We start from the raw sequence: 27,254 nt of genomic DNA on the forward strand, positions 1-27,254 counted from the left end.
AGAAAGAAAAAAGGAAAGAAAGAAAAAGGGAAAGAAGAAAAAAGAGGAAGGAAAAGGGGAAAGAAAAAAGAAAAAAGAAAGAAAGTGGGAAAGAAAGAAGCGTGCCCCAAGGATACTTTAGCCCCTTTCCCCAACCCGAATCCCTTCTGCACCCCTCCAGCGATGGCCGAGGAAACGCTGCAGTAACCAAGGGGTTGGTTTAAGGCAGCCAGACGTTTCCCCGAGCCGTGTCAACGTTTTTCTCTGTGAAATTGGGACCGGCAGGGGAAGGAACTGGGGGCTCTGGGGGCTCTGGGTCTGGGATGGCCATGGGCTGCCGCAGCGGCTGGCGGGGGAGACGCTGCTGGCTTGGTGGGAGCGAAGGCAGCGCTTTCCGGCAGCGCGGCGGCGCTCGGTCGAGGCCGGCGTGGCGGCCGCTTCCCAGGCTGGCCGCTGGCCTCCGGCGCTGGAGGGAGGCCAGTCGCCGAGGCGTGGACACTGCAACGTGCGGGGGAAGAGGACTTCTTGAATCAGACAAGAATGTGCTGGGTCGGTTTATCACAGAAGACAGACATGAAATATTTTTAGCAGAAGACAGTGTCTAAAATCACGTTTTTCTTGTAATTTTAGTATCTGCTAATAAATGTTGAAGAATAATCTTTTACCTTTTGGTTTTCTGGATGTGAACAGTAGGGTCTCCTTACAGCTCTCAGCAAGCATTCCTGCCTGCTCTTGCTCTGGCGCGGAGGTTCGAGCACAAAGGCCCTTTGTGCGGGAAAGCAAGAGGGCTCCACGTGCTTGCGCGCTCCCCCCGCTCCCCCTTTTCTCTGCGCCCTGGTGTTCTCGCCTCCCCGCCCTGCCTGAATCCAGGATCCGGGGAAGCCCGCGCTGAAACAACAAACCCAGGGGCCCGTTGCCTCCCGGTGTTCTGCGGTCRGGGCGGACCTGCCGGGCGCCGAGAGCAGGCCCCCAGCTCAGCACCGAACTCCCTCCGCGAGTGTAACTAAAACAAGCTACGCAGTCTTACGTTACGTCCTCGCGTACTGTTGTATTTTTCTGAGATTTCTTGGCTACGCTCCTGCACAAAATGGTCGCAGACGCACTGGTCTCACTTTTACCTGCGCTTTGTTTCTGAGAGCGCTTCATGGTTGACGATGCCCCTTCTGCTCCCCTGCAGAATTCTGCCTGCGACCCCGGCAGGGTTTGTTAGCTCACGCCGCGTTCGGTGCCCGCACCTGGGTATGCCTTGCGAAAACAAACGCAAAACCTGAAACGGGTGAGCGGAGGCAGACCTGGCACCTCACGGTGAGGAGCCTGGAAAGGGACGGCAGGAGTCGGCCTCCCGCCCCAGCCCCTTCCCGCTTTGAGGCGAGCACGGCCGGCGGTGGCGAAGGCGAGGGCTCTCGGCGGTTCCCACCCGCGCGGAGCAGCCTCGCCGGGGCAGGGAGCGGACCGGCACGGCGTCTCCCGGCGCAGCCTGCAACCCCCGCTCTCACGTGGTGCCTCGGGGTGCTCAGGGACCAGCACGATCATGACGATGACGACGGATCTTTTTACAGGCTGAGCAAAGCTCGGGCTTTCTTGGCAGTCCCCTCTCCTTTTCCAACAACGTCCGCAAGAATGAGGGGCACTTGGTACCTTTGGACAGTAAATTTGTTGGCTTCAATAGAAACAATGCAGATAGAGCTGCACAGATAGCACTGGCCTAATACGGAAAATGGGCCAAAGGCRCTTTGGGGCTGGATAACTGAGGAATGAAAGCAATTGATTATGGACCCTGATATGCACAGTGAATTTCTAAATTTTTAGAAGAGATATTTAAATATATTTAAATAGAAGAGAGATCTTCAAAATAATCTGGGTTAAGAAGCAAACAAAGAATCACAGTAAATGCTGGCGAGGAATTCAGGAGAGAGAAAATCCCTTTGGGAGAGGGTTTTAACCTGACCTTGCGGAGGCATTTTGAGCCTGAGCATAGGGAATAGCACAGGGATATTGTTTTTCAAACTCATGTCATGGAGGGTGGGCATTTGGCAGCCAGAGAAAGCATTTGAAATGGCAATGTGATGACATTATCTCATTTTCCTGATACACACATGCACGTGGAAAATAGGAAAGAGCTTACGAAGGGATTTTTCAAACCTGCAGGGCACGGAGGTACGTAATGAGGGGGGGTCTGTGAGCATTTCCCGTGGCGCGACGGGGTTGCCAAGCACCTTGCAGGTACCCGGCCACGTGCACCCGACGGTGGCTCTGGCCAAGGTGCCACCTCCTTTCGTGTGGTTTCACCCCAAATCAAGGGGCTTTGCACCGCTAACAGGTTCAGTCCGCTTCAAAACATAGCCCCTGCTTCATATATCCCGTAGCGTCAAGAGCCCAGGAGGGGAAAGCTGCCACCTTTGTGGCTTCCCCAGATGCTGTGCAGGATGAGATCCTGCTAGTCGGGGCCTTGTCCCTGCCAGGGACAGCAGCGGCGCCTCGGCCCGCTGAGCCCGTTGCCTCCGCAGCGTTCGCGTTCGGAGGCAGCTGCTGTAGGTGCCCGTTCGACCTTATACCCTGACTCAGATCAGAGGGACGTATTTCATACAAGCATGGAGAGAAAGTAATTTGTTTACTGATGGCAAATGCATGTTGCAAGGATACTCTGCAGTTGTTCTCTTCATGCAGAAGTGCTAGTTTTATTTTTGGTTTTTCATTTTTAGTTTTAAACAGCAGTTGTGAAAACGTGCACACAGCATGCCAAGACGGATGATTAGACTTCCCCAGCATAACAAAGGCTATTCATTGGCATGTAAACAATAGTTTACACAATATGCAATTAGGCTGCTTAATTTCTTACTGTTCGAAGATGACAAAACCAAGATTTGAGTAAGATTCAAAAATATTCTAGATGCTTGCATCTACAACAACAATATCTGAAATTGTTATAATTAATGATAACACAAAGCAATTACGGCAACCTGTAACTATTTGTAGTCAGCATGAGATACACTATCAAGGGCAGATTATTTCAAACCCYCTTATCAAGAACATCTTCTGAAGCACCTGATACTGGCTACTGTCGGAGTTGGGAAACTGGCTCAAGCTGAATTTTGAATATTTTAATTTCTAGGTTTCTAGCTGGTTCAGTCTGTCCTCAGGAGTGAACAATCATAAGTGTTGTCTTTGAGGCTGAGATTTGCTTTTAGCGTCACAGTAGATTGCTAAGCAGAGATAAATGCAGGAAGAGAAGCACTTCCCATTAGAGGTGAAGGAGAGTTATAGCCTGCGCCGAGGAAGGCTTGAACGCAAAAACTGTGTCATGGGAAAGATTCCAGAGTAAGTTATCACTGACGGCCTCTGAATAATGAGTCTGTGCTATACTTAGTTCCTTGCTAGGAAGAGACAAAATCATCCTATGACTAAACACAACTAAATCTCTGTAGTAGTCATTACCCATAAATTGATGACAAATTGACAAAGGGGGAAAGATGCTCAGTTATCAGAAAYGGAGCAGCAAGAGATTTCAGGCTTCCTGTTGACTCACTGGCAGTTTTTAGCGTCAACAGGACAAAACTATCCCTGCAGAGGTGTCCTCAGACTATTGCTTCCTGAAGTGCATTCAGAGGTCAGCTGAACTACAAAGACAGAAGCTTGTACCTCAAACAAAAAATAGTTGCTTGCTGATATAATGGCAGTAAGAAGTTGAAATTAGTAATCATTTCTTAACCAGAGTTCCTTTCTCTTGCTGACAAGATGCTGAAGATTAAGCTAGACTTCCCGACTCCTTTAAGTTCTCTTTTATTGGTTTGTCAGGGTCAGGAGTTTACCAGAATCACTGAGGACAGAGGARGATAAAACATATTAAGTCATCTGTGGAGAGCCATCTTTCCTAGTGCATCATTCCCTGTGATTTAAAACGTCTTTAGCAATACACATTTCTCAGGTCAGATCTGTACTTTCTAAGACAGATTTTGCAGGGTCTAACTCAGCTGAGTTTGCAGCTTTATTCATGATTTATATTCCTGCCACTTAGATTGTTTCAGCCTTGACTTTGAAGAAGAGAGCAAGCAATGCGAGTGCGGCAGCTGCAGCTTTCTGGCCCTTCTGACTTTTGAATCTGGAGAATTAAGATTGTCCTCCCTGCACCTCACCGAATCCCGAAAGCATTCAGCTGAGACTCACCTTGGCAGAGAGGTAACAATCTGCAAACCTGTCCCTGCGTGGCTTGTGCATCAAGGTTGCTTCCTTGAGTTGGCAAGCACAGTTAAAAACCAAAATCTTGTTGCAGCACAGATCCACCAAAAGATGGGAAGACRGGAATGAAAAAAGAGAAGAGGCCTTCAGGTGGTGAAAAACGGGCATTAGCTATCTGAATTAAGACAAAATTCCTCTGTCGTTACACCTGGCACATGATTCACCAGACTGGGTAGACTGGACTGTGGCTTGCATCTCCCCTCCTCCACCGGGGTGGCAGCACACATTCCCTGCGGGTGACAAGGGACMTGCGGCWCAGCCTGTTTGATGACCCACGCAGTGCCCGGTCCTGGCGCTAGGAATCGAGATATGCTCAATACACTTCTTAGTGTCAGGCATTGCATCTGGATTGCCTTCGCAACAGGCACAAACGCCTTTGCTCTTGCCTGTACTTCTCTGCTGCAGGTCTTACCATCCAGCACACGAGTCCTCCTTAAACAGCAGCAGCCTGGCTGGTCCTGCTTAAAATACTGCCCAGTTTTTTACTACAGCCTTAACAACACACAGTGTACATTAGCCAAAAGGACTGAAGGGAGACTGGAGGGCTTACGAGACCAAACCTGTAGAGAGAAGGTTAGAGAGGCTGGAAGCCCTCATGGAGGAGAAAGGCAGCACCTGGAAGGAGCAGAAAGATGTTTCTTAAGATTTTCTTAATTTCTCCGGGTATCCCACATGGAGGAAAGGGCCAGATTTCTACCTGGAATTTATGTTGAGTTGTTTTGTTGTGAAGAAATAAAATGCATCCCTGAAGAAAARGGAATGAAATCCCGGAGCTGCTGAAAATGAATTTTCATATGCTGACCAGAGGGTTGATGCCATTGGGCTGAAAGAGCTAATATGATCCTTGCATTGCAATCAATACTGCTTCTGTCCCACAGGGCGAGTTCACACTGATACTGTTCATTTAAAAGAGCTCCACAGGTCTTGCTCCTTGACTGATACAAGCAAAAATTTGGCACAGAGACAACAGAAATGGACAACGACTATAAATATTCATGATGCCATGAATTAGTTCAAGTTACAGACAACGCGTTGTAATGGGTTGGTGTGGACTGCTGCATGTTCAGTGATAGGGAGTCTGTGTATAGCTCGTGACGTCTTTTGTCTCTTTGAGAATAGCTTGTGAGCTGCAAATCAAGGAGCTAACACTATGCTTAAAGGGATTTCTTCAAACTATGCTGCGTCATCTAGTAAGGAAATTTGTTATTACATTCTCGGATAGTTCTCAATTCTTCTCTTTTGTACAAACATAAAGGGCTAAGTGGAGTAGAAAATACTGCTCCACAGCTGCTTTTGGTTAAGTTTTTGCCCCTATTCCATGAACATAGTGATAAAAATATAGATTTGGTTGAAATCTTTTCGAAGAAATTTTCGTCTCCTGGACTCTTAATCAGAGCAAAGCAATCAAAGGAAAATAAGACTGAAGAATAACTAGGAGAAAATAATCAAAAAGGCAGACAAATGACAATTAAAACCAGGCAGCTCCTTTTCTATTGACTAAAAAATAAAGCCAATTCCTGTATGTGCTGATTTTACCCATGGTTATTTGTGAACAGATGTATTATTGCAGTGAAAAAAAATACTGCATTTTCTACTTTAAGAGATATTTTGTGGCAACGTACTATGTTTTTTTCACTGGTCGTGATCAAATGAGTCATCTAGTTTATAGCCAAAAATAGATCAAGTAATGTAGATTAAAAAATAAAACAGCAATACATGTGGTTCTGAACATAACTGTTGCGATAGGGCTTTCCTAATTTGGCTATATTCATGCAAGATTTTTCTTCCAAAGCTTTCTGCAGTTAGTTTCATCATCAAAAGATCATTTGTAGTGAGTAAAGCTCTTAAAATCATGGATCAGTCTGAGTCTCTGAATCMTGTAATACTATCTGTAAAGTAAAAAACAACATATAGTGTTTATGAAGAAAATTAATCTTCCTTTTCACCTTTTATTTTGAATCTCAAGGGCTTTTTTTTTTTAATTTTTGTCTTGGCTACGCAGCTCGCACTAAATTGCTTCAGTGCAGATGGACGCACCAGGAATGGGCTGCCCGGCTCACCCTTCAAGGTGGGCAGCACCCACATGCCTCGTGCCAGGGCAGCTCCTCTGCACAGGGACGGGTGCAGAGGCAGATCGGGGAAGGGAGGAAGCTGAGTCTGCAGGAGGCAAAACTGYCTGAGAAAGCAGTGGGTGTTTGCAAAGAAAATACAAAACGTCCAGGAAAAGGTGCTGGGGAGCGAAGGTCTGCAGGTAGCTGATGCAGGTGGCTGTGAACGGGGCCGTGTGGCTCCAGGGGCACTTTGGCCGCGCGTCTGGACGGGGATGCCACAGCGGGATGCCACGGCGGGATGCCACGGTGGGATGCCACGGCGGGATGCCACGGCGGCGCGCAGCCAGAAACCGGCCCGTAGAGGCACTGCACGGGGTTGGCGGTGGAGCCTGAGCCGCGGTGCGGCCCTCCTGCAGCAGGAGAGGTTTGGTTGAGGGCTGTGAAATTTGGAGCCTGTAAATGGCAGAGGCCTACTGACCAGCAGCCCTCGTCTCTTATTTGGGGTGCAAAGTGCATATAAATAAGTAGCGGCCTTCCGTTTCAGTACTGCGTCAAGTGCCTGTGTTTGGATCATGCCGCTGTCTCGTCTGCAGGCTGAAATGCTACGGCATTTAGCCCTTCACTACCAGAAAGAGAAATGGTAGAAGTGCAAGAATGTAAAAGTAACAAAAGCAGTTTTGCAGATCATTGCAGTTAAAAAATAAACAAACTAGAACTAACCTTACCTGATGCTACGCTTTAGAGTTTGACACTTAGTTTTATGGATTAAATGGTGTGTCATTTTGACACTAAGAGTTCTCTTTTAACTTTCCAAAACTCACATCTAAAAACAACTGCGGAAACTCAAAAAGAAAAATAATTAAAACAAAGATTTCTGCTCTAAGTACAGTCTTAATTGAAAAACAAACCCGAAAGTCTCTCCCCCACCTCCTACTTTATGCCTTCTTTTAGAGAAGAATTTAAGACTAGTTTCATATCAAACATGCACCAACACCCACCAGCCCCTGCTGAATGCATCTCTGCACCCCTAAAACGGACACAGGATGAAATACTTCCCTCAGTATCATTCCTGAACAGAACACTAATTGTAATGTTCAGGTTTTGATTGGTTTCCCACTTTTTGCTGTTGTTGTTGCCACTCACAGCACATAAGTTAAGGCGCCTCACTTACTGATTACCTATATAATCATGCACACTGTTTGGAAATCTCTGCTTTGGCATGATAAAGTGTTTCCATTTAAATGGATATTATGATGCTCCAATAATTCCTTTTAAAAGGTTGTCATATTACCCCAATTATTCATTGTGGAAGGACCCATTGTGGTTTGACAGTAGGTGTCCTGTTTTCTTAAATTAAGGATATACTGCATAACTGCTAGCATATATTTAAGCTGCCATTTACTATAGTAATAAATATTAATCAACCTCTAAAAGAAGAAATGTGCCATTGTTGGAAGGAAGTAAAAGAAAATTTTATGTTCCCCTAGGCTGTCTAGTTTCTGCAGGGACACGAGAAAAATGGTGTTTATCATTTGGTATTTCAGTAGAAAAACACTGTAGGGTCTTTCTAAATCCATCTGGCTTAACTGGTTGTTCACAAGTTCAAAAAACAACGATGGATTTAAAAGAAAGCATTTATTTCCTTAGAGTTTAGCTAGAGTTTATTGAATGTTCTTTTAAGTTTAAACCATGCACTGCTTAAAAATGAAAGGCATCTCTGTACTGTACGTTTTTTTTTTTTTTTTTTGAGCAATGGCAGACAACATCACAAATGTAATAGTTTCCATTATTTGTTCAAATGATTTTAAGAGCAGCAAACAGCACAGAAGGGTTTCAATTCAAGTATGAGGTTACATGCCTAAAAAGTGAGCCTAGCTCAAAGTGATAAACTCGGATTTACAACACGACTCTTGCAAGCCCGTCCCCCAGAATGGCACCTCTGTAACCGCCTCTGCACTGACTCCTGCCTCCCCAGAGCTAATTACTGTATTTGGGCCRGTGGTGTGAGCTCAGGAAAGCTCTYGTAACATCCCAGGATTCAAGCAGAGCTCAGAACAGTATATGATAACGTTTTTCCCTACTTCACAGCCCTTTGAGCCCTTGTTAACGTCTCCTCTTTTATTGTTCTTTAGGTGTGGAAGCTAATAAAAACATATTTGACAAGCACAGGACTACAGCCATGCGTTTACACAGTCATATTCAACAGCTCCAGAAGAGTAAGCAAATAATATTCTTTTTACACTTTGATAGTCTGAGGATAGGAAGCAAGCAAGGTCTGTAGAGAAAGTAATCTCTTTCTTTAGACCCACTGATACAATTGAAAAATGTAGAGTTGATAGAGTTATGATCTGATGAAGTCTCTGAGTCCAAAAGCTTGTCTCCTTTTTCCAAATATACCAGGTCACCTAATAAAAGATATTTCCCCTTATCTTACCCACWTTTTGTCCAAATGAATTTGAAGGACAAAGAACTTAATGTGACCTGCTTACAATAGCAGGGAAATTCTGTGTCAGAGCGCCAAGGTCAGATGTCTGGATTTCCAGTGCTGTGCTGGAGCCACAAAATCCTCTTTTCCATTGGAGAGATTTTTGTACTTCTGTTAGTATAAACTCCACATATTAATCAATAATCTCCTTTTTTAATTAATGTTTAACTGAAAGAGGACTAAGACTTCAGACTGTAGCTGGAGATCTGACACACTGAAATCTTTTCTTAACTTTGCTATGAATGTTTACAGGTCGGTTTAGGCTATCTTAGTTTTTGAAAGAGATCTACTCTGAATGGAAGGAGTAAGCTATTTTTCTCTTATTTTAGTTTTGGTACRTAATTGGGAACCAACCGGCCAGTATAAATTTTCTCTTTTTTCAAGAGCCAACTATGTGAGCCATTTTTATGGTACCCTGGACTTCTTTGGGGGGCATCTCTATGAAACTGGGAGACCGAATCTTAGGTATGTACCTACGCACATCTTTAGGCAGCTGAAATGCCTTTCACAGTCTGGCTCAAAAAACAGGAGCAAGTTAGGTTAGCAGCCCTTTTTTATCACTAGTAGTGAATTCCCTTTCTTCTTCCCTTTCATTTCAGAGTRGATCATTCATGTTCTGGTAACGCAGCGTAGGATTTAYGTCTGTGATTTAGTAGGTATGAGTTACCTACTCCTGTCTCAAATACTTTGCCAGAAGTCTGGCATGCAACCCCCCTGACATTACACGGACGTTCTGTGTATTTATCTCCATTCATCCATTAGTTCTGTGTTAATCTTGTTTATTACCTCGTTGTTACTCTTTAGAAAATGTCAGCTCATTCATCTCATGGAGGCTCCCACTCAGATGCTGTCTACTAATTTGATTTAAGGCGCTGTAACTCTTTAGACCTGTCACTAGAAAATATGCCCTYTTGGCTCCCTGCAGCTTTAAGAAGCTCACAGTCTGAATCAGCATCAAGATGGATGGATTATTAAAACACATCTCTGTCCAAAAAGTCAGGATGGGAGACAAGCATATCTGAAAATAACACTTCCCAACAAAAGCCTTATTTTTTTAATCAAGTTTGGTCAACTGCCGTAGAGATGCGCAAAGAGCAGGGTCAGATGCTCTTTCCCCAGTCTCACAACAGCRGTCACGAAAACTCAGAAGTGGCAAGAGGGTGAAACTGAACCTGAAATGTTACTGCAATACAACAGTCCCCGGTCACAGCGTGGGGATCCTGTAAAAAACAGTAGTTCACTCTGACACACTCATTTCACGGCTACCTGATTCCCCGCACCTCGGTTGCCTCGCAGTGGCCGTCTGGATGAGCGCGCGCCCCGYTTCCACCCAGGTCACCGGCGCGAGGACGGCCACGCGGCTCTGAACCCTGGCAAGGGCCCGTGCCGCACCAACGCGAACAGCAGCAGAGCAGAGAGAGGATCGGAAACGCTGAACAGATGACGCAGGAKGAGTGACATATTCTGAGCACATTGGCGGGGATTTTTGAGGAATGCAGCACTGAAACCTGTAACTGTGAATAAATTTGAGAGGGAGTGGATGTTTCATAATTTTAAAAGATGAAGTTATTTCTGCTCTCTGATTGGGTCTTTGAAACATCTCTCTCCTGGGAAATTAATATAAATGAGAAACATACTCAAGTCACCATCCAAATGATACTAATATATTAATATTTTAATTCTGTAAAATAGGCTCAGTAAAATAAACAATAGCACAATGTARAGCTCATGGTGTGCAAAATAGAAAGTCTCCTATTTGCTCTAAGCAGCAATAATCATGTTTAATTTAAGCTATATAGTTTTCTCTTAGAATGACTGTGCAGAACGTTTTTCTATGTATGCCTCATGAATGGAGCTGAAATACTCTAGAATAATACCAGCTGATCATAATATAATAGGAAAAATGAGGGAACGATGGTACAGCTTGCAGCATACATGGACCCTAAGCAAACAGACCTTTTTCCTCTTTAGGCTGTGGCTTCACAGTCATTAATACCAAGTTTGTGCCCTGTCATAGGGTTCAGGATATAGATTTGATATAGAGCAGGGATGAACACACAGTTAAACTTCTGCTATATTAGCCAGCACGCACGAGGTGATATTGATGTTGGCTTGTGCTTTTCTACTGGATGTGAGATAACAGACAATATCTGATCTACTATAAAGCTGGCGTAGCATGGACAGATGATACACGATCTGGCATAAAGTGAGCAGGGACAAAGTTAACCTTTGCAACAAATTTAAATCTACAGAATGCGTTTTTTAATGGATGACTGTACTGTATCACATGTCCACGGCGTTTTTATTAGGGATGTATCAAATGACGGTCTGAGTTGAAATCCGGAGAAGACTCCATTTGGTATTGAACTTGCATATGAAGTATTGGGAATATTTGGGAAAGGAAGAAAGAAGGAAAATTAATTGATTGTGTGGTTGACTGAAACCTATCCTTCACAATGTGACATGCATATGAATTCAAAACATAATTTGTGAATGTGACTATCAGTCACAAATGAAGCCAGATTTATAGCTTGTAGTTGCATAGAAGCATTTGGAAATAAATCTGGGCAAAGGAGTTTCCTTGTACTTATCATTATATAGATTTTATACAGTACAGTCCCAGCAGAATTTATTTATCTGTTAATCACATCAACAAGTGAGAAAACAGAATACTACATAAGCAGTATGAAGAAAGATGATTTTGCATCTGATATTCATTTGACTAAGGGTATAATAATGTGGCTCYAAATCCATGTAAACTGGACACTGGCATAAAGAACATAAAGATAGATTTGATTACAGTAGTCCAGAACAGGTGACAAAAACTGATTTGCTTAGTAGAAACATGCTGTTAGGAAAGCAGAAGGGAAGGCAAGAATGAAAGTCTGAAGGAAGGATGTTGAATAGACCAGTACACAGGTAAATGGAGTCGGCCATTTCTGGATGGACAGTTAAACAATTTCTCAATTATAAGTGATAAAGTCATGATATAAATGACTTTGCTTACCTTTTCACTTATCATTACAGCTTGATCTARTGTCTGATCATCATTCTAATGCTTACAGAGAAAAAATCTTATGCCTTCTAGTGAATTCTGGTCTTTGGGTTTGAATTAAATAATCGCTGAATGGCAATTAAATCTAGGGATGTTCTTGTGTTGCTAAATAAAATGAAATGTGAATAGGGAATGCATTTACCCAGGAAATATATGCTCTGTAAGTAATATTCTTATCTGCAGGGAAAGTGGYAATGTACAGTCTATTCCACCCTTAAATATGGGGGAAGAAATGTTAGAAATGACACACCTGCAGAAAAAGCTTTAATTGGAGTTCATGTCTTAATGCATACAAAAGAGAGAAAGCTAAGTGTATATTCCTCATGTCTTAAAGGATATCTGGYTCCTTTTTCATGCTTAGAGTAGTATTCATAACAGAGCTCTTCTGTGAGGATTTCCCTGTGTCTAACACAACAAGCCTTTGTGTTGCAGCCTTTCTTCCAGCAGGAGCATTACCGCTCTCGCTGCCCCGTCTAGCCCTGTATTGCGATGAGACTYGCAGGATCTTAATCCTGGTAAGACCTCGGCCGTTGGTACAAGTTGGTTGAAACTGGCAAATAGGTTAAAAAATATTGTTTGGAGAAGGGATGAAGAACTGACAGAGTTAGCAAGATCACAAAAAAAAAGATAGGTTTRTTGTTCCTGTTGGACCAAATCCTAAGACATTCGTTTATTTTCATAGTCATTACGAAAGGAATAATGACCGCTCACTTCAGGGAAGGTTAAAGACTAAGCAGAACGCATGAGGGCACTGGGATCTCTGRATCGTGGGACTTCTCTAGCCTAATAACAGGTAAAGCTTTTACCCCTGCCTTTGAGGATTGCCATAATGGGTCATTGAATTCTATCRTGTTTGTAATTGCTATTTTATGAGAGCTAGAGAACTGTGTAGTGTGAGGGGGAAAAAAAAAGAAAAGAAAAGCTAGAGTATAAGTTAGAGCTACCCAGGGATTTTTCTAACTCATTTTCTGGCCTCAGCTATGGTTTTATGTGTCTCTCTCCTTTAAGCAGTCAATAAAAACACTGCTTGCTATGGCAACTACCTCCTTCATCATTCAGACAGTCATAATGTACCATTCTAAGGACGCTCATGCCAATTAGTACTGAAAACTTTTATAGATGAAGTATTTTAAAGGAGCTACTCTGCTACATTAGCATTTTCCATTAACATCTTTTTTTTTAATCATTCAAAATGTGTATTAATGGTCTGATTCCAGCTCTYTTAGGGTATGATGAACAATGGAAATTTTGCAGGGATGGCGCTTCCTTGAGAGCTGCGCAGTGGGAGGGAGCTTCCTCATCTTTGATGCACATACCGATAGTGGCCGTCGGAAGTCCCACCAGAGCACAGTCCTGAATCAAAAGGCAAAACTGCTTTTTTTAGCTTTCAGCTGCAGTATGAAACATACCATATTTGCAAAACAGAGCTTGACGTGTCTGCATAACTCATTGCTGTGGAAAGAGTCATCAGGATGATGTATTGAAACACAGCCATCTCCGTTATGGTATGCCACGTATGTTTTTAAAAGCTATTTTTAAAATTAATAGTACTCTCTAATGCTGATAAAGTAGAAAGCATTTATAATTTGTTGCACTCCCAACCTTTTTCTAAACCCACATTAGTCTGCTTTCTGCTTGACTGAAGTACATCTTTTTAAAGATATGATGTTTTGAAATTTATTAATAGTGTATTAAGGGAACAAAACCTTTATTATGTAATGGGTACATCATTTTTAAATGTTATATAAAGGCTGCTGTTCTTTCTTTCCACCACTAATTTACATCTCAATATTTTATGTCAATGCTTCTAATGCTGTCACTGTCACATGAACATTTAAGCTTGTCTCGTAGGCTTCTTTTTCTTGGCTAAGGGGTTGAATAAGGTATGTCTACACTGCACAGTGCCATGCAGGATGGAGTCACCTTAAAAAGCTCTAGTTAGCCCATGTACCAGAATGAGTCTACATACATTAATGTGAAATTCAGTGCAAGCTCTTTAATGCCACTGTGAAGGCTACAGGAAATAGCACTTTGCAATATATTGAACTTTATGCATGTACCTTTGATTTTCTAAAGTATCAGGTTTGAAAAACCTGGATTTCTAAGAAACACAGTTTCGAATTGTATGAATTATTTTCTCAGATTCTAAGTATTATGATGTGGAGGTCACTGAGGGTACATCTAAAGTCTAAATTTCCATTTCCTACCATGAGTGGATATTAAAATTTTAACACTGCATCTATTTTCATAGTTTATAAAATTTACAATCCATTATCCAAAAGTTTACACTTAGGCATGCATTAGCATATTTGATTCCAATAGCCTGAAGCACATATTGAATTACAGACATGGATTTACTAGGTCAGAGAAGAATCTGGTGGTTCCTTCTGCTCCCCCACCATCACCAGCTCCCATATGAAGCCACCAAGATATGTATCTGAGCCATCTCCAGGTAAACTGGAGGCTACATCTGACTTGGATACTAGGTACCTAAGAGTAGTTTGGTAAAGACAAACCCTCTGGTGTTTCTGTATATGAAACCTGGACATCCAAAGCATGAATGGGAATGCTTAGACTTGTCTTTGAAAAAGAGGCAGCCTAGATGTACTGATTCTCTAKTAATAGCTAGGGCTATCACTCCCGTGGTGTGAGCCAAAGGCTGCTGCACGCCCTTTTGTCCTGGCTGCATTTGAGTACTATTGCCTGTCACATGCTTTGGGAGCCGTCCACTGCAAAGAGGAGGGATATATCAAATGGGAGAGGTGTACCAGTTTTAACTATCTATTCAATTCACGCTTTGTAAATATCATTATGTCACGTGGAAATCCATCTTTTGTGCCTTTATAATATGCTATAAAAATACTCAGCCCAATATAAAAACAAACAAAACCTGCTGTAATTAACTAATTCTTGTGAGTTCCTATGTGACTTTATCCTCTGCCAAAAATGGAACATTCAAAGTAAAGGTGGAAGCTCCTCCCTTTTATTCCTTTTCCCATGAGCTATTTGGCCACTTTGGGTTGAGGTGCATCACAGTAAATGACAATAGCAGTTTAGCCTTAAAATATCCAATTCACTTTGTGACCAGGGCTGACTTTGCATGTTGGCAGAATCCAGACTATATTAAGTCATACGGCGTTAGTATAGGTATAAGGTTCTTTGGATTTCTCCTTTAAATAAATACATCTATCTCTAAGCCTGCGATTAACACAAAGAGTGGAATCTTCTGACGAATCTATCTATTTCCTAACTCACAAAGTCTGGATTTGCAGTAAGTGACCTGGCCTCAGAAGAGTTGCTTCTTTCCTGCTAGCAACCGTATATTTCTTCATGCATTTTCCGTAACACTCAGCTCATACAAAGCTACTTTCTGTCTCCAACTCTGAAGGCGTTGTAACTACTGGCACTAAGAGTTAGCAATTATTCTTCTACTGGGTAGCAATAAGGAACCAGGAGAAGCAGGCTGCTATAGCAGTAAAGTCAGTGCAAATTCCACTCCACAGTAAAAAGTAGCTAAGAAAGGGTGGGAAGGTGACAGCTAGAAGAAAGGGAAAAGGAGGCACTGACAGTCMGCAGGGAGGACGGGGACCAACATCCACTAGGTAGTGTGAGGGGATGAGTTTTAATCATTTGCCAATGTATACTGAAAAAGAAACCTTACTTACACTGGACCAAATTCCTCAGTGTCTGAGGACCCCTTTCAGCACTCAGGAAGAGCTGCCACATCATTGCATTCAGTGAGACTCTGGCCAGCTGCGTGCTACGTGGTTTGAGAAATTCAGGAGTGGATCTTGAGTACTACAGAAGGGCACGAGGCAATCAATGGTTTGATGTTTGTCTCGCTCATCATTAAAGTTAACAAAATTCGCTGAGATATGTTAAGAACATCACAGTGGAACCCAGACAAAATAAGACACAGTTCAAAACCGAACCCAAACTCTAAAACTCTGCCCGTCGGCAGCAGCAGGCTGAGTCCCACCCGGAGGGCTGCGTCCTTCTTGTTCGTCTGCATTTTGTGCAACTGAGAGTTTCCCTCCGTGGGACCCTCCGCCCCGGGGAGCGATCCTGGGTGCTAGGTAAAGGCTGGGGTGCAAAACTCGTCCCCAAAGGACAYGGCACCTGAGATTGACTGCCACATGGAAAGGGTTAAACTCTAATTGATCTTGTCTGCTGTCAGAATCAGGTTAATATATGATACTTTATGCAGTTAGACAAAGACGAGGACATAAATATGCCTGAGAGAAACTATCAAAATTATTAATGGTGTTTTTCTAACCTTTTTATGAGGAGATACTCACTTCGAACAGCACTGCCTGTGTTGGCATGCTTGATTTTTTTTCCAAAGAGGTTTAATTGAGCTAGGTATAAATAGCATATCAGTAAACAAGACCTTTTGGCTCTGTGAATCATGTCTAAAATATTTGTAAGCCCTCCACAGTCTCTCTGATGGTGAAGAATGTGCTCATTAGGCTAGTCCAGATGTATTCTGCAATCCAGTGAGAACCTAATTTCTCCAGTAGATAAATCATAGAAATAGTAATGTACTTGCCTGCAGACAACTCATGCTACAAGRCTAAGGCAGCAGCTCAAAAGACCATGGAGCATGTGTCTGTTGGACTTCCCAGACCAGAGAGGTCCACCTAAACAGTTTCTTGAACAAAGAATACCAAGAACCTGTGTTTATTTCATTCCATTTAATTTATAGCTTATCTTTGAGTACTCCAAAATGGCTCTAAAAAAACCAAACCTGAAATGAAAACAAAATGGAAGCTCAAAAAACTACTAAATTTTACTCTGAGTTTACTTACTGGGAAATTTCTCAAGTGACCGCTTATTTGACAAATATGTCCAGCTAATCTTGCTTTGATACCATAAGTGTATGGTCCYCATCTTCTTCAGGAAAGCATTTCTTTCCTCCAGTGATCTCCATGGGATTAATTACACAAATGTGTTTAAGTGCATGTGGAAGTGTCTGTAGCATTGAAAACTCTCTGTTTATTTCTAAAATCAAACTAGTTATAAAAATACGTGTATATGTGGACACATATATACACACTACCTACATCCTTACCTAAATTATAAAACAGATGTGTAATGTTCAGATTCAAAAGTAGACACAAAATACCTCAAAGGTAAAGGGTACATATAGTGTTGTTTTGACCTGAATAAAAAAAGGGAAATGTCTAGGTCTAAAAATAGTCTAGAATACACTTAGGCCTCTGATTCTTCAAATTTCATTAAAGTGAAGATATGGGAGTTGGAACTTTACTTATCCTGCCTGATTTGCTGCATTTATAGACTGCCTTTTATCTGAGGACTTCAAAATGTGCTGCTAATCTTAATTAAACCCACTTTACATGGGGTAGCATAAAGTTTAAAAGTCTCGACCAAGGTAAGAAAAACAAGGTGGTTAAAAAAAAATGAAAAAGAGAGAAAACCCAAAGGCTGGTAACACACAGGCATACAGCGTCTGTGTCACCTGCCAAACCCATCTGTGGGTAATTCCTTTTACGCATCAGCAGCGTCCTTGATRTCTATTTCCACTTTGAACATGAACACAACTATAGAAAACAAAAAAAGTGCTGGGCTAGATGTGATCCTCTAATCATAATCTGCAYGCAGACATGCATTTCACTGGCTGCTACTTCTAAGTCCCCCATCCCCTGAGAATAACACCAATTACGACACCACCAGTAAATATATTTTATAAGGCTTCCTAGCTCAGTTTCAGAACAATTGCATTAATATATCTGACACTTAATCACTTCTGGGGGGGAAGTAATAGATTAAAATTGAAATCATGCACRACATGAAACATGGCCCAGATATCTTTCAGGGATAAGTATTTGGAGGGTCATTTTGTTGTGGGCATTTTATTTCCTGCACATCTCCCATCATTTGTAGTGTGGGAATTGCTTTATTATCTCACAGGATACAGAGGTATTTTGCTCTCTGTGGAAGTAAATATGCACCGATCAAGGTTTTAGTGAAAGTCTTCAGAGAGTCAGTGCTGCCACATCGAAGGAACTGCACAGCTATATGAAAAGGGACTCTTGGGTCACAAATGTTTCCCATTATTTTCAAGCTATCACCTTATCTGTTTTATTTCAAAAATATAAAAGAGAAGATTACTTGGCTGTAGTCAGGAGATGCATCTGGGAGTTCTTATTGACTTAAAATGTAGTGAACCTCACCCCAAAGCTGCTCTACACACTTTCATATCCCACAGCATGAGGTTATCTACCATTTCTTTTGACATTTCTCGGATATTAGAATAGGAGGCAATAAAAARCCCAAGCATAATGGATGATTTTATTTTGGTAGTTTTAGTGCTAAGTAAGCTCAGAGACAACAAACAGGAAGACAGTCTATAATCTTGAACTACATACTGAATGATTATTTTTTGAGTATTTTATTGGTTAAAAGGAGAACAGCAGTCACTCCCAAATTTCATCTGGATCTCTCAAAGAAAGCAAAAGCACAAGTTGTAACCAGAACAATCTGAAATATTTGCAAGCGACCTAAGGTTTGTTTGTGATTTCCTCATTCATAAATCTTGCAAAGTCAGAAAAACATGAGCTGTGATTTTTMTGGAAAAGTGGGAAGGTTGAAAAAATGTTCTTGACCATTTCAGATTTCCCAGTTGTCTAATCACTGCTAATAATTTCCTCTGCTCTTTAATATATACAAGCACACATACTTCTTAGCYCATAAATCTTGAGACTGTCTACAGCAGTGGTGCTAGGCAGGAGGGATTTTGTAGTCACTCCGAACAAACGTGAAGGGCAGTTCCCCCACAGGGCTCTGAGCGGAGGCCCAGACGTTCCTGCCCATGAAGGCCTCCGCCTTGCACATCACCTGCACACTGGGAAGATCTAGTCCTTGCCTAGTCTAGTTTATTTCCAGGCATCTGAAGCAGCTTGCGGGGATTCATTTCCCATTTCAAACACAGCCCTGCAGGAATGCTGCGCTGCCCTTGATTAAGGTATATGAAGATAGATTGCTATAACTAATGAATAACAAGTCCAATATATTATGAAATTTTAGAGGGCATGGAACAAGGTGGGTATTCATTTGTTATTTGAGTGCATTTAATCAGGTAGTCCTGCATACATCATAGCATGTACCACTTTATAAAGAACAAAAATGTATTTTAGTTCTACAGCCTGTTTCTGGGCACTGCACTTTAGTACAATGGGAAAGATCATATATTCCAATGAATCATATGTTTTTTGTTCTATAATCACCAGATGACTGAACTGGCATGGTAGTAAYACAATTCATTTAAACTAYTTGCAATTATAGGACAAGATCCTCATTGTCTGTAAATCAGCCTCTCTCTGCTGACTCTACTGAAGCTATACTGATTTACATCAGATATGAAACTACTATATTTATTTTTCTAACTGAACTTTACTACTTGTTGATATGACAGCTATGAAGATCATGGATATGTCTGTGTGATGCAGTACACAAGGAAGAAGCACAAGGAGATACTGTCTTTATTAAAAAAAAAAAAAGGACAGACAGATATTCCAGCTGATTCASAAACAGCACCAGTACCACTGCATACATCCCCTATATTCCTTTACAGCTAGGAGGCATCGACTCTAAATTTGTGAGTCCATTTCATGGACGTACAGTTCATTCACCCCTGGATAATTATGCTGCAATTGTCAAAAAAGGGGTCATTTAGTACAAATTGTGATAATGTCATTTGTGATTTGGTCACAAGTTCATTAAGAGCCATTCATCATGTTTCAGTGTCTAAGAAGTACCAGTTTTCTATAGATCTGAGAAAGCAGAAATCAGACCTAACGCTTATATGCAAATTGCATTTTACTGACACCAATGAAACTACTTGTAGAAGAGAGCACTTCTTTGTCTGAATAAAGCAGGGTCCCTGCTAATTTTTACTAGATCAATTATTCACCATTTTCGCTATTTGACAAAAATGGCTACTTTTCCTTATAATTAAAAGGACAACCTCCAGCTACTTATTCATACAGGGTGCTGAATTTGCCAGTTTTAAACACTACAGAGTAAAGTTTGCCATGGTGTAAAATAATTCTACTCTTTGTAGAAGATGAACATGCAAACTCACCCAGGCTGCTCAGCAATGTCCCAGAAAGCCTGTAGGCTCAGATACCGTGCATGGACCTGGTTGTGCTATCCTTACTCTGGCTGCACGGAGTACCTTTTCCCTCAAGTAATCCTGTCAAAGGAAGAAGAAATATTGGCTAGTGATGTACTCCTCATTGTGGATTAAGTGACAAAATCTAGTCCTATGGTCTTATTCAACCTCTAAGTGTAAATCCAAATTGAGAATTGCACACCCAAATATTAAGAAAAACTCCATTAAGTAAGATATCACCTGCCACCTAGAGAGTCATGTCAGAAATGCAGGGGAACACATAAAASTGATTAAATCTGAGATAAAATTTTCCTCTTAAGGGCGTACAACTCATATCCATTCTGGCCTTTCCTGTCTCCATGCGCCTTCTCTGAGGTATCCCGACACTGTGCTGAATGGCCACCGTCAGTGCAAGGGATGCTACCCTTGTTCCTCAGAAACCTCACCAAAATCGGGCAGTGCAGTGGGCTCAGGATCACAATTTTGTCTTTGTGGCAAATATTGTCATTTTTGCCATTAAAGGAAAATAAAAATGCACTAACAAATACTACTGAATATGGTATGTATTCACATATAATGCCAATAATGTCCAAGAAAGAGTGCTGGGCACACAGAGAGCAGTATATTAGAATCAAAGAATGCTCCATAAAGGGAATACATTCACTTAGAAATCAGGATCTAGTTCAAATGAGCCTAATAAATTTTTCTATCTGCACATTTATAATGTATGCTAAGAATAATTATATGTAACATATTCATTCCCACACTTACTCAGCCCTCACAGCTTCAGCATCCATCACATCTTCACATCCATCCAGCTTTCAGGCCGTGCTCTTACTTTTGGGACTCCTAAGTCCATAACTAATCAGTGGAATAATCACTGCATACAGTATCAGATGTGTACTTTGTTACACCTCTTTTTTAGAAATAATCTAACCGYGGGGTCTATGTGTTTGTGCACATACATAAAAGTAAAGAAGAACGAGGAGAAAGAAAGGAAGAGTACTGAGTTCAGACTGTGTGGCCATGGAAATCACAGGGAAGAGTTTGTCCCCGCTGATAAAGGATTAACACGTGTGCCAGGAGGAGGTTGAGGGTGCGTATATATGGGTGTTCCCACCGATCAGCAGGCTCGTAGGAGCGTAGTTAGTCTTTTTCCAAAGGTGGTTTCAGTCTTACTCTGAACCTTCCCAAAGTGCCGCGGCAGTAACAGCGCAGCCTTCACCTCCGGACGTGATGCGTGACCACCTGAACACGCTGAGCTGGCGATCAGTGCCAGTGCTCCTGTGGGGAGCAGAAAGGGCAGAGCTGCCGTTTTAACCTCATGTTGCTCTTTTATTCCCATCTGCACCTGTTGATTTCTTACTATCTTGAAAAATAAATAGATTTTCTCTAAAAATGCTAGGTTAAGAAATGAAAACACTAAGGTTTATTCTTACAGTAAGAACATAAATCCTAGTGGTAAGCCCAGCCCAACAATCTCTTGACCACAGCTGCAGCAAAAACACAGCAAGTAATTTATTCAATATATTTTGCCTCATTTTCTTGTCACAAGTTGCCTGTATGCAACTTCCAGTATTCACTGTTCAGTGCATCTCGAAGTAATTTCTGCAGACAATTCTTGACCCAAAGTTCGTTTGTAGTTCATCTTCAGAATTAATTTCTTTTGGTTTGACACATTAATGGCATATTATTTGTAATTCTTCTAATGAGGCTTCCAGCATGAACACTTGCCTTTGCAAGTTCAAAATAGGTTTTATGAAAACATTCCCCACTTTCTTAAAATTGGTTTGCAAAAACGTCCAAGTAAATTGCTAAATTTTCATGAGAAGTAGATATAAAATACCGCTGAACAATAATGGAATCAGGTAGCCCAGTATTTTGGGGAGCCATTTCTGGCTGGGAGGGAAGGGAGGGGAAGCTAACAGGCCTCTGGAGTCCACCAGGTAGTCGCCCTGTCCAGGGGGCCCCCACGGGGGTTGCACGGCTGTGTCAGCGGCACACCGAAATCCAGCCTGGTAACTGTATCCTTTTTTCAGATGTTTTCTCAGGTGTAGTTGTAATTCCTCCACCCTAGTTATAACAGTCTTAGTTCGCTGCATTGGACACGAGGAGCTCAAGGCTGAGACTCTGTCCTGTTCACCTGTTGCGGTCTTGCTCTATTACTGTTTAAAATTCTGTGGCGTAACAAGCAGAAAGCAGGTTGTTGTCTCGAAACCTTGTGAATTTGCAAGGAAAGCAAACGCAGTTATTTTGTTCTCTGGATAAGAGAGGTGTGTGTCGGCTGTTGGCAGATACCAGCTGGGACCGGGTCTTTCTTGCCGCCGCTTGCTCGCAGACCGTCCCTACGAATGGCACACAGAGGCAAAGACAAAAGTGAACGCACCTCTGCCTCCTGCTCCGGTTGCTCTGGGGGCCTGTGGGCTCCCAGCTCCCCAACTTCCATGCAAGAACTCCACGGTTTTGCATAAACTTAAGATTTCGTTGTTTCTGGAACGTTTTTCCTTTTGTGAGTTTCCTTTTGTTCCTCTGCAACTCACAGCTAATGTAAATTGGCATAACTATTCAGCTCAAGGCATCTGCTCCAGTTTGCACCAGCTAAAGTTCTGGACTATTGGTTAATTCCTGAAGGCTTCAAAGTCCCTCTTTCTGGCCAATTGATTTTGCTAATGCATGTGTTAAGTACTCTCTGCCATTTCAGCTTTCCCAATAACATTCTAGTGTATGTCTCTTAAAAGACTCCTTTTTAAATGCTTTTAATCTTTATCTACAATTTCTGGTGAAATCTTCCTACATTGACTTTTTAAGCCATTCTATCAGAGATGTTGACTTCTCTGTGTTAAATGAATAGTGAGTTAGTGAGTGGTACTACTTCTGTGATTTTATTTCAAAATTAGAATCAATAATCCCTTGACGAAGAACATGGAGACTTAAGACAATAATATTTTTCATAGCTATATTGAGAACAAATGTGTTTGATCCTTTTTAGAGATTCCAGAAACAAAAGAGGGGTTATTTCTCTAAGCTACGTGTCTATCTGAAAATAAAAGGCCTTATTTAAAAGCTACAACCTTTAACGCCATCCCCTGTAGGTGAAGCTCTTGAACCCCTGAAGACACAGATAAACTCCCATTAAGATCTGGCTCTATATTTGGGCTCTTGGGGACGAGGGGTTACTGTCTGCATCTGCACTTCTCTTTCAGCCGCGCAGAAGATGTCCTTGGGGTCAAAACACCCACCCTGCTCCATTCTTTTTACTAGGACGGCTTCTGTGCTGGCTTTGGCACCTGCCTCCAGCTGCTGCAGAAGCGGATGGGACTTATCTGCGCTCAGGCCGGAGACGGGCTGCCCGCGGGAGCACGGGGGCCGCCCAGCGCCCGGCGCCGCAGGGGGGCCTCGAGCTGCGGGCGCTGCCGGGAGCGAGCCCTCCGGCGCCGCGGGACGGCGTCGCCGAGGCTGGCAGGGACTGCGAGGAGCTGCGGGGTGCTCGCAGCGCGCGGCCCGGCACTGYGGCGCTGCCGGCCCCTCGCTCTGTGCCGGGCAGCTATCTGCAGCAGGATTGCGGGAGTTCCTCTTCGTAGCTGCGACATATTGACGTAAGCCTTAACAAGCACCGTGGCCTTTGGAACCAGGAATAAATACCATCTGGCTCATTAAGATTTTGTGTTGCAATAGCATAGATTTGTCCCCATGGAAGACTGCATATGTAAATGTGATGTTAGCTTCTTCAGCTAGCGGCAGCCAGTTGGGAACTTTGCTCCAGTAAAAACAAAATCAGCTGAGAAAGTCTCCCACTAATCCTCTCTTATTCTTTGAAACAGCCAGGGCTCAAAGGGATTTGCAGCATGTTTCTGAGGACAAAATACTGGTGATTAACATTTGTGTCAGGGCTACCTCTCATATATTTTTAATTAAAGTTACACAAAACAGTGGACAGATTAGGGGGAAGTGCCAGAATTCACGGGGAAAAAGGTAACACTTCTGAAAGAGCTGGTCTGTATAGTTTGGAAATGCTACTTGCTGCAGGATAGCTTACGGGAAACTGTTACCAAACTGCTGAAACTGAAAAAACAAAAACCACAACCAGCACCACAGTCAGCCATTCCGATCTCCGGCACCATCCAGGACATACTGACTGTCAGTGATATCAACAAGAACACCAAGACAGCTGCCAATCTATTAGCGTCAAGTCTCCTGCTCCTAATCACGTTGCTGGTAAGCTTCTTCTTGTTAACAAAAATAACAGAGATACTGGAAAAGCTAGATTCATGGGGGATTTCTCTCAGTTCTCCAGGGGAAGAAACAAGATGTAATTTCCGAAATACTGGGCACCAAACCTCATAGCACTCTGCAAGTGTGCCTTGGTTGACCAAAGAAGAGGATTTGAAAATAAAAGAGAAATTCTAACAGGAGGAATTGCATCCGCAGAATCAATGACTACGTCAACCACTGAATTCCCAAGTGCGAAATTCCCATCAATCATTAACCAGAGAAGAAAAACAAGCCCTACATTGTGCACTGCCAAACTGCTGAATGCTGGGTGCTGTTAATACAAATATTTGGGGTATATGTTTTAAAATAAACTGCATAAAAATAATCACAGGTTAAAGAAGAGAAGCAACAGCCTGTGGTGAATTTAAAGCCTTATACTACTCTTTCATGCCATAGGCGTCACAACAAATTAAATTTTAGCGAGGAGAACTTCTGTGAGCTTGCATTGCCTTAATTTCCGCCAGAATCAAACAATAYGGAGGATGTTAGAAAACTTCCAAAGCTAATAGCAGAGAGAACAGAGAATCCTAGGAAGGAGTTAGTTACATTACTGGAAGACACGTCGATGCAGTCCTCATCTAAACTGAGCGGCTCCTCTGTTGCACCATATGTGGGAATGTGCAAGCCATCAGCCTGAGGAAGTGGGGACCAAAACCCCCTGCCCCCTTAGTAAAGAAAAGCCTCCAGAGCACCCCACGAGGGGAGCATGAGAGGGCCACAAAGCCACCTTGCACAAAGTGGGCGCCCCAGGTAAATGCTCATCGCTTGCTTGCATCAGTGAAATTTTGAAAGCAGAATCAGGATTCCCCAAGCAATAAGAATATTTTTTCAGTAAAACCTGGGCAACGGTATTCCACCTAATAACCCATTCTTTAAAGAACTTTTACTCAGATTTTAAACTTCATGAAGTAGAATATGGTGACCTTAATCCTAATGTCAAAACTCAGTCAAAACTAGTAATGACAAATCAATTGGAATAATTGAAATTTTGATTGAGAAAGGACTGAAAGGTTTGGCTCAGAAGATGGAAAATCTGACTGTGTAATAACAGAATACAGAGACCTCTCCTTAGATAGTAATGAAAAAATATCTCCTAAGCGAGCCTGGATGATTCTTTACATACTTCTTGTTCACTCCTTAGAGAACAATCTCTGTCCCTTAAAAATAGAAGACAGAGGAGAAATGTTCTCAATGCAGTGTTCCAGCTGGAAACAGACTTCCACTTCTTCCTGATTTATTTCTTGCACATCAAAATTAAAAATGGCCAGAATTTCAGATCTCTCACTATGGTCGCTTAGAAGCAGTGTTTTTACAAAATTCCTGCAAACACCCAGATAAAGAGCTATGCTGGAGGTTTTACTAATGTGAAAACGTCAAGAAGTTTAAAGTTCCTGTTTTCTCATATTTTGAACTTTCACATATTTTCCTACTTCATGTCATAATGAATGTCCGCAATCTGTGTATTTTAACTAAATCAGATGTCCCTGAGAAATAACTGCTAGTGACTGGATTTCATTTGTGTGCATGCAGTCTCTACAAAGTTATTGTACAATTCATGCTTTTTAAAAAAGTTTCAGTTAAGACACTTGGTTTATTGTTATTTATAACCTGTACTGGCCCTTTCCATGCTGCTGAGGGAAGGATTCCATCAGCTCTTGTGACAAAAAATATGAGAGGACAAGCTAGTCACCACAATATATATATTCATGACAAAAGTCTTGAATAGAAAATTAAGGTTTCAGTGTAATTGCTTAAATTTTATACCAGTTTGTGAAATTCCCTACATATAGGAGTCATCACAACTTCTACAATTGGGTTTTCGCTTGGTCCAGAGAAAGCTGCAGTAATTCTTCTGATGATTCAGTGGATGAAGTGTCCACCAATTTCAGCAGGAATTAGCTCAAGCCATAAGTTGACAATGCCAAAACATGACCACTATGTTATTAATTTTACAGATTTATATAGTTATTTTGCAGCATTTTATAGCACCAGCCTTTGCTATAATTAGGTATAAACAGTGTTTGCATTTAAGGAAGCAACAAAACAAATGAAGTGTCTTGATAAAAGTCAGCAACTCATGCTTATCTGTGATTAATTATGTATTACTTTTAAAGTGAAAAAAAAGAAGATATGTTTGTGTTATAGAGAACAAAAAGTAACTACATTTTTTTTTTACAGAGTGCACTTTTAATACTGATACAGAGAGCATTTGTATGTTTTTTTAAGAAGAGTCTCTGGGAAATGTAAAAGGAAGTTGCTATTCCTGCTACTAAACATCTGTAAATATTAAAGTTCTTTACAAGTATTTTCCTAATTGCTGAACTAATTTAGAGCTTGAAATATTTAAAGGAAGAAAGGCAGGACAGGAAAAAGGGAGAAAGATTCTGACACCAGAAAAGTTTTGTTATATTTCTTTGAAAAGCAAACACATTTATTTTAGACTTTTTATATGCCACCTGTAAAAGAAAAGGTCTGCCCCGACATAAGCCATTCCAGGATTTGTGGCTTCTTTGGTCCTTCACTGCAAATTAATTAGATGGTTGTTCACTTCTTGTGTCACTTTCTTTTATTTTTTAGTAGTTTTTATTTATGGATTCTTGAAGTGTGATTTTGTAGGTCAAGACAAGAAGCAGCCAATTATACTCTCGACAAACAAAATTAGTTTCTCTGTACTGCAATGGAAATGCTAACATTACTCTCTAGCATGTAAAGGGAATAACTATGGAAAAAAGGGAGGTGGAAGCAGTGACTGTAGACTCTTTCATGTCTGTTTATGGTATTTTGCTTAAAACAGTGGACTCTCCTGATCTGTTTTTGAAAAGTTGTTAAAGGTACAAGCAATGATTAAGGGATTGAAACTGAAAGGTGTCTGCCATCACATGCAAAAATATGGACCAAAATCTAACTCTCACGAGAAAAAAAATTTTTTTCCAAGTTTTTAAACCTAAATGGTTAGGCAATAGGTTCTTTAGAACAGGAATAGTCTTTTTGCTTTCTTCAGCAACCCCAATACCATGGTCCTGAAGGCACTAATAGACCTTA

This window comes from Apteryx rowi, unplaced genomic scaffold (assembly GCF_003343035.1).
Source record: "Apteryx rowi isolate R43461 unplaced genomic scaffold, aptRow1 scaffold_4, whole genome shotgun sequence".
NCBI lineage: Eukaryota > Metazoa > Chordata > Aves > Apterygiformes > Apterygidae > Apteryx > Apteryx rowi.